Here is a 9,107-nt window from a genome sequence, read left to right on the forward strand (position 1 = left end):
ACTGCCAAAAGGTGACAGGTGAAGCAGAAGCAAGAAGGGCAGACAGCTGTGGGCGAGAGAAAGGCAATAAGAAAGTTCTGTCCTTTGGAGTCTATCAGGTTCTCCAGATCGTGTCAGGTCATATCATGGGTTTTGGGTGGGGGGAAGCTGTAGTTGTGGGCAATGTCAGAGGACAGGGGTCCAAATGGATTTCTGGGGATTCCATATGAGCAGATGCTTCTTCATGTGAAGGCTTGACATAGCTGTAATCACCTACTTGTGAAGAAAAAACTTGTAATAAATTAGAAGTTTACTATAATTGAAAACTCAATGATTATAATTGGTTTAAGTACCTTTATAATTTGGAAGGCCTTTCTAGTATGATTTTAAGGCTGTTTAAACAATTTAAGCTCAATAAAATGTGGAAAGGTAAACAGAAGAACCATTGTTAGAAGCCTCAAGCATGAGAATCGTTAGCATAATCATTGTGTGATCTATCATTTACCTGGGCTGGTTCTACCTCTTTAACTGAGAAGGTATATGAGAGCTTTACATACCAATAGCATCTTTTCTACCTTATATTACACCTATTTAAGATGGAGACACACACCCTAGGTGTGTGCATAGGATCTTCAGACCAGATTTAGTTAAAATATATTGATTTTTAACTAATTTTTACCTTAGACTTAAAACAAACTTAGGTTACTTAGTTAACACATGTTAGTGATATATTGATTTTTACCTAATTTTTTTACCTTGGACTTTAAACAAACTCAAGTTACTTAGAGAGTTAACACATGTGAATGACATTTTTTTTTTTTTTTTTTTTACCAGAGCACTACTCAGCTCTGGATTATAGTGGTGCAGAGGATTGAACCTAGGACTTTGGAGCCTCATGTATGAGAGTTTCTTTGCATAACCATTATGCTATCTCCCCTGCCCATACTCATACAGTTTTCAAGATTAAACGTTTCACATTTATACTAAGACGTAAAAAAAAATCAAAAGAGAAAAAAATATATATTTTTGGACTGTTTCTGGATGTCTCCAGAAATTATGGCTGCATCCAGCATTTTTTTTTGGGGGGGGGGCCTCTTTGAAGCAGATTTGTCAGATTCTGCCACATAGTATTATGGGTCCTGGAGGACATCCTAATTCAAAAAGGGCCTCAAAATCCTAGTTTGGCTGGTTCTGACGGTTCCTGCAGGATTGCTGCAGGCACCCATTCCCAAAAAATGTCTTCCCATAGAAGAAAGAATCGAATCAGGAGGGTAGAACTAACCATGTGTCTCCATTCTTGGGGACTGCCAAGGTTCTGGAGAAGGCTCTGCAAGTTAGAGTCATCCTTCTCTGCCAGAGACACAGGAGAGGGAGTCCAAGAATTCCCAGGGGAAATCTCTGCACATCTCCCAAGCTCTACGATCATGGTCATAAGGAACCAAGGTGTGGCCCAGAGCAAAATGTTCCAGAGACAGAGAAACTGTCTCATGGAAAAAGAGTAGAGGGTTTGGAAAACCTCTTCATAAAGAGGAAGGTCACCCATGGCAGAGGGGTCTCAGAAAAATAATAAGAAAAATAGGAATCACAGTGCCTTCGTAAAACACGAGGCTGCAGAGAGCCAAGGCCTTATGCTTATCTGGGGTGCCTTCATATGTCTGCCGCTTGTGTGGAGCCAGTGGCCCCACATTCGGTCACCAGATGCTGGGCTAGCTTTGCAGGAGAGAGACCAGGAACTCGTGGCGGAGCTGGAACGCAATGCAATGCCTTTATTGATCAGAGACAGAGATTTTTATATCTTAGAAACCAGAAGTGGCAAATCAGAAAAGGAAATTGCTAGGAGAGGGGATGGAGAAAAGAAAAGAGCTCAAAGGTAGAAAGCTTCCAAGCAGCTGTTGCGAAGGTTCTAACTAGTGGGATTAACCAATACCCTGCAGGCAGGGTAGGTCTCAGGCAAAACAATGATTATGTAAATAGACCATAGTATCAGTGATGGAGCAGGGGGGTTGGCGTAATGCCCAACAAGCGTGGGGGTGCCTCTTCCAAGGCATGTACGCTCTGGGCTGGAGAGAATGCGACCAGAGCCAGCCTGGGCTGCTACTCACTCAGTGACGCGAGAGAGATGACTCAGGAACCAAACACATGGCAGCGAGGCAATGCAAAAATCTTTATTGATCAGAGAGCCAAGGCTTTTAAAGGGCAGATCCAGAAGTGGCAAGTCAGAAATGGAAATGGCTAGGAAAGGGACGGAGAAAGGCAAAAGGGGGCTGAGAAGGTAGAAACTTCCTTAACAACTGTTGTGAGGGTTTTAACTGATAGGATTAATACTACCATGCAGGCAAGGAGAGTCTTGAGGGTAGAAAGAAGAGCGATCAAAGGAATGGAATAGGTGGGGATCGTTCAGGCAAAACAATGACTATGTAGATAGTCCCTAGTATCAGGAATGCTGGGTGCTTTGTGAGCCCTGCCAAGCTTAACCACATCCTCACAATTTTCTGACAGTATCCTGCAAATTTTCCTTTCAAATATGAGGGAGAAATAAAGATTTTTCTCAAATATTCAAGAACTAAAGGAATTTGCCACAATCAACCCCACCTTACAAGAACTACTGAACCGAGTCCCATAAGAAAGGAGGAAGATCAGAATACATGTTCCAAACACCAAGTTGCAGATACTACCATGATGTCAACCTGACTCACCTGGACAGATGACCTCACCAATTTATCCTGAAACCCCACTTCTCCAGAGCCCTGCCCCAGTAGGGAAAGTTAGAGACAGGCTGGGAGTATGGATCAACGTGTCAATGCCTATGTCCATCAGAGAAGCAATCAAGGAAACCAGACCTCCCACCTTCTGTACCCCATAATGACCCTGGGTCCATGCTCCCAGAGAAATAAAGAATAGGAAAACTTCCAGTGGAGGGGATATGGAACTCTGGTGGTAGGAAACATGTGGAATCTCACCCCTTTTGTTCTATGGTTTTGTCAATATTTTCTATTTTACAAATAAATGAAAAAAATTGAAAAAAAATCCCAGATTTATTGAGATATAATTCGCCTATAACACTGTGTAAGCACTATATGATAATTTGAAACATGTATATTGTAAAATGTTTCCTACACTAAGGTTAATTAAGATATCCCTTGATTTATATAATTATTATTTTGTGATGACAATATTTAGTCACACTGTATCAACACTTTTCAAGTATACAGTAATTATAAATCATAGCAACAATAAATATGTACATGCATGATCATTTTCAATGCTTTGAATATCCATTGTAGTGATGAAACCATGATTTAGTTAACAACTGCCCTTTTCCACTTTCTCCTGTTGTTAGTTATTAGTCTAATGAATAATGATGTAATAAACATACTTGTATATTAGAACTTGTCTATATATACTAATCTGATTATTTCACTTGGACAGTGGAAAGTCTGCTAGATTAAAGAACAGGATCACTTATGGCACTTTTAAATCACAAAATGCCCTCTAGAAAATTATTAACAATGGTATTATCAACAACATTATATAAAAACATCTATATATTGGAAAAACACAATTTTAATTCTGTTTTTGTTATGCCAGAGGTTCACATGTGTGAATTTTCACCACTGCTAAGCAGAGTTTTGTTTTTCATTTCTTATTTCAGATTGGGGAGGAGAGAGAAAAAAAAGAAAGAGAAAGGCAAAGGAATCGCAGCAATACTCCAACATACAAGGAAAGTCTGCCAGTACTATGGTTCTCATGTGGTACCAGGCTTTGAACCTGGGACATCATGTATAACAAGGTGCATATTCTACTGGCTGAGTTAGTTTTCAGCCCTCAAATTTTGCCTTTAAAATTGGGGTCCGACTATCTCTGAGGAATATTTCTGGTTGCAATAATCACATACATAAAGGTAGGTCTACTGAGGGCAACTTAGAGGAGGTGAATGGTGATACTGAGAATGAGCATATGCTAGACAAATTCTCAATAATTTGACATGTTGAAATCTGGAGACACTGTTTTCTAGGAGAAAAACACATACATTTCCTGAAGTAGTAATGATTTTTTTTCCATATACAGGTAGGCTTTAATGTATATTTTGAAATGCTAGCAAATATTTACTTCCTAAGCTATAGTAGGAAAATTGAAGTTACACATATATTCATATTCGTGTGTAGACATGTTTGGACCTTGTTTATGAATTATGATTGTGAAAGAATATAGATCTGGTGAATTTAAGAAACAATATCATACAGAAAATAAATGATGGAAGCCAGGTGGTAGCACACATAATTGAACACACCTGTTGCAATATTCAAAGGCTGGGGTTCAAGCCCCCAATCCCCACCTATTAGGAGTAAGCTTCACGAGTACTGAAGCAAGTCTGCAGGTGTCTCTTCTGTTTATCTCTCCCTCCCTCTCGATATCTGGATGTCTCTTATCAAATAAATGAAGATAATGAAAAAAATTAAAAAACTTTTATTGAATAAGAAAAGAACAAATGGCGACCTAGTAATCCTAATACCAAACCCAGCTGTCACAAACTTTGAATCTGAGCAAATTACTTGAACTTTAAGTACATTTAAAGAATAAAAGAATATATTACTTTCTATCTTTTAAGTTAAAATAAATTAATCAGAAAGAGATAGTTTAGATCTTTCAGCTTCTCAAGAAGACTAAAAAAATTGACACTTTTTTTTTTAAAGATTTACTTCTACTGCACTGACATGAGAAAGAAAAGAGAGAGAGAGAGGCCAGATGGTGGGACAACAGTTAAGTGCACACATGCACAAGGGCCTGGATTCGAGCCCCTGTTCCCCACCTGCAGTGGGGGACACTTCAGGAGGGGTAAAGTAGATCTGCAAGTGTCTGTCTTTCTCTCTCTCCATTTCTCCACCCCATCTTCATTTCTTTCTGTCCTATCCAATGAAATAGGAAAAAAGATAAAAACAGCTGCTGGGAATAGTGGATTCCTACTGTAAAGTGATAACTCTGGTGACAATAAAAATGAGGAAGGAAGGAAGGAAGGAAGGAAGGAAGGAAGGAAGGAAGGAAGGAAGGAAGGAAGGAAGGAAGAAGGAAAAGGAAGGCAGGCAAGGAAGGAAGGAAGAAAGGGGGGAGAAAGAAAGGAAGTTAAGAAGGAGGCAGGGGGGAGGGAAGAGAGAGAGAGTGACAGAGAAAGAGAGAACCAAAGCATCATTCTGGCACACCTGATGCTAGGGACTGAATTTAGTAGTTCATGATTTTTCTTCTTTTTCTTTTTAACTTAATTTATTTTATATGATAGAACACAGAGAAAACAGAAAGGAGACAGAGAGGAAGAGACTTCTGCAGCACTGCTTCACAACTTGTGAAGCTTTCCCCCTGCAGGTGGGGACCAGAGTCTTAAACCCAGGTCTCTGAGCATGGTAGTATGTGCATTTAATCAGGTGTGCCACTGCCTGGCCCTGGTAGTTCATGCTTCTCAGCCCAAACACTTGCTGCTATGCTACTCCCTAAGGAGGGAAATATATATAATATGTGATGTATAGAAGTTATTTCTGGCCTTGGTGACTTGACAAAAGCAAATGTAATGGCTGACAAGAAGATTGGGTGTCTGTCTATGAGAGCCAATAATGGTAGCACTCAGGCATTGCTGGGAAACTGTGACTTCTTAGAACCCTGCCAAGCAGGCTCCATGAATCCCGGATTCTGCTGTTTGGATTTAGTCCTGAAAAATGCTAAAATGCAAGTAAATAGAAGATTCATTCATCTCACTAGACTGGAAATTAAATTTTCATGCAAAAAGACAGAAAGGTTTCCTTCATATTCATGGCTGGACTTCCTTTGGCAGTAACTGTGGAGAAAAATTCAAGTAGGAAGTTGAGCAGTCACCAGGCCCATGAAATTCACTAGAGATCAAGACTGTCCCTTTTGGCACTTTAAAGGTGTTCCTCTTATTTTCTGATGTTACTTAACCCTGCTGCCAATCTCATCTGTGCATAAATATTTTTGTAACTTTGAAATCACCCTCTTTGAGGCATACAGATGCTATAGAGTAAGCAATGTGATGTGTATAAATATTCACACCAGTCAAGAAGCTGTCACACCTTAACAAGGATAGCATCTCCAAAATTAAAATATAACAAAGGATAATTCCATTTCCCCTCCCCTTTTGTATTTGAATTCATGCTTAAATGAATCCTGAGGATAAAGAAGTAGACCCTGAAATTCATATCAAGATTCAGGTGTAAGAAATTAAAACTAAAGACCAGTTCAACTTCGACAGTTTAATTTACTTCTCTTAAGATCTTTAATACCAAACTTATCAGTTCTCTCTGTTAGGCATTAACTTGTTAAATGAGTCTTAATTATACATAAGCAGATGGAGATTTGAATTAAAATTACCTTACACTCGAGTGGTTTTAGTTCATTATAACATATCTTCCTCTTAATCATTTAGGCAGTCTCATCATCTTTCATATAGAAAGTTATTAAAATATTCCAATTTCCATATTTCTTCAGATACAGCCACTATTAAATGGCAAGTAATGCACATTAGTAGGTGACTTATTCCATCCAAGAACTGATGAATTATTCATGCCAGGAAGAATTTTTGTGCTTTTCTGTCATTGTAGCATTTTCTTTTAAATACTTTATATTTACTTGATATGGAGAACCTTGCCTCATTTAATTTTAACTACCAATTTTAATTCCATTCCATTTTCAGATGAGTGATGGAAAAGGACAGCACTGACTTATTCTGTGCTCAGGTAACATCAGGGTCCAGAGAGAAGAAGGAGAGAAGCATGATACTTAAAAACTTTCATGAAGGGGGCCTGGCTATAGTGCAGCAGGTTAAGTGCACATGGTACAAAGTGCAAGGACCAGCATAAGGACCCCAGTTCAAGCCCGTGGCTCACCTGCAAGAGGACAAGCAGTGAAGCAGGTCTGCAGGCGTCTTCCCCCCCCCACCCCCCCATCATCCTCTCCTCTCTTGATTTCTCTCATCTTATCCAGTAATAACAGCAATGGTTAACAAAATGGGTGGGGGGAGTCCTCCAGGAGCAGTGGATTCATAGTGCAGGCACTGAGCCCCAGCAGGGGGTGTGTGGGGGAACAACTTTCATGAAGGGGGTCAGGCAGTGGTGCATAGAGCTAAGGGCACATAGTACAAAGCAGAAGAACTGGAGCAAGGATCCCAGTTCGAGCCCCTGGTTGCCCACCTACAGAGGGTCAATACACAACTGATGAAGCAGGTCTGCAGGTGTCTGTCTTTCTCTTTCCTTTTCTATTGCCCCCTGCCTTTCTCAATTTCTCTGTGTCCTACCCAATAAAAATGGGGAAAAAATGGCCTTCAGGAGCAGTGGCTTTGTAATGCTGGCACCGAGCCCCAGTGATAATCCTGGAGGCAAAAACAAAACTTTCATGAAATGACTATACTTTTTAATCATATCAGGCTTCAAAAAATCTATACCATTTCAACCCAACGTACTCACGGGGATGGGGTACAGAATGACAGACACTATGCTTAAAATGATCTCTTATGTTACAAATTTTTAAAATATATATATTTATTTAGTTTTGATAGAGAAATTGAGATGGGAGAGGGAGATAAAGAAGGAGAGATAGAGACACCTGTAGCACTGCTTCACCACAACTGATGCTTCTGCAATTCCCACCCCACCCCTCCAGTGAGGACCAGGGGCTTGAACCTGAGTCTTTAGACCTGCTAATATGTGTGCTTAGCCAAGTATACCACCATGTATACCACCACTTGGCAACATATAGCACGAAATATTAAACTTAACTTGTAAGAGTTTTACCCCTGGAAATACATGTGACTTAACAGGACCTTTCCTTTCTTCCTTAAAATTGCTAACAATCTTGAGGTAAGATTTCTCCCCAAAACTGTTCTAAGGTCAATCATTTCAATACAGAACAAGGCACTTAGGCCAAGTAGGAGCATTCTAGAATTCCTGAACATGAGGATTTTTGCAACCATTCTCAAAGGAGTCCTCTTGAGAACATTTTAAAGCTTTTATATTGTCATGTCTTCCTTCAGAAGTAGTTCTCCTTGAGCTGTTATTTTACCCAAGTTGTCAATCACTATCCAATAGTGTTGTGCTGCAGAGGTGTCGTGGATTCACAAGCAGCAAGGACAGTAGTATCAGAATCAAACCAGACAGCAGACAAGAGTGGAGGAGTCTGAGTCTCGACTGAGTCAAGACAAAAATCCAGTCAGTCTTGTCAAGCACTGTCATATTTTATTTATGAAATGATGCAGAAATTGTCTTTTACATTTGACAAAACTCAATATTCTACTCCCCACCCTGCTTAGCCTGTGTGAGTAAAGACAAATGATGAGTTCAAACCCACATGCCCTCTGAAAAGTAGAGAAAACTGGTCGTGACTTACAGTGAGTTGCAGCAGCCTCAAATGAGATCTCAGTAATACCATGTGAAAGAACAGCAATTTCTGAGAGGACTTCTTTTAATATCGAGAAACCTTTTCCAGCCAATAGGCAGGAGTTATGTTAATTGTTGCATGTTAGCAGCTTGAATACAATTGGTCAATGCACATTTCCATGGAAATATAGAGTGAATAGTATAATTAGATTTAAAACTCTAAAGTATTTGGCATGAGAGGTGAGGGGCCACTTATTCCATTTGTTCTTTTTTTTTTTTTCCTTGACAGCATCCACTTATAAGTGTTAGTTATATGATGCAGTAAGTCCTGATTTAATGAGGTTTGCAGGATCTTGAAAACTGTGGCTTACAAAGAAATGACAGTAGAGGGAAATTAATTTTCCCATAAATTAGTTGACATAAATAAATAAGAGATATGTCTCTGGAGTATATTTCCAATGGCAAAAATCACCAAACGTTTAAACAAATCCCACCAATATATCAACGACTTGTCCTCTCTTTCTCATTCTCTCTCTCTTTTTTGGTCCTACCAGGTATATCATTGGGATTAGATATTTGCACAATTCCACTGCTCCTGATGATCATTTAAATTTTTTTATTATTTTTTTAAATTTATTGGATAGAGATAGCCAGAAATTGAGAAGGAAGGGGGAGATGGGAGGGGGAGATAGAGAAGAGAGACAGAGAGACACCTGTAGTACTGCTTCTCTACTTGCAAAGCTTTCCCCTTAC

Source organism: Erinaceus europaeus, chromosome 5, assembly GCF_950295315.1.
Source record: "Erinaceus europaeus chromosome 5, mEriEur2.1, whole genome shotgun sequence".
Classification (NCBI taxonomy): Eukaryota; Metazoa; Chordata; class Mammalia; order Eulipotyphla; family Erinaceidae; genus Erinaceus; species Erinaceus europaeus.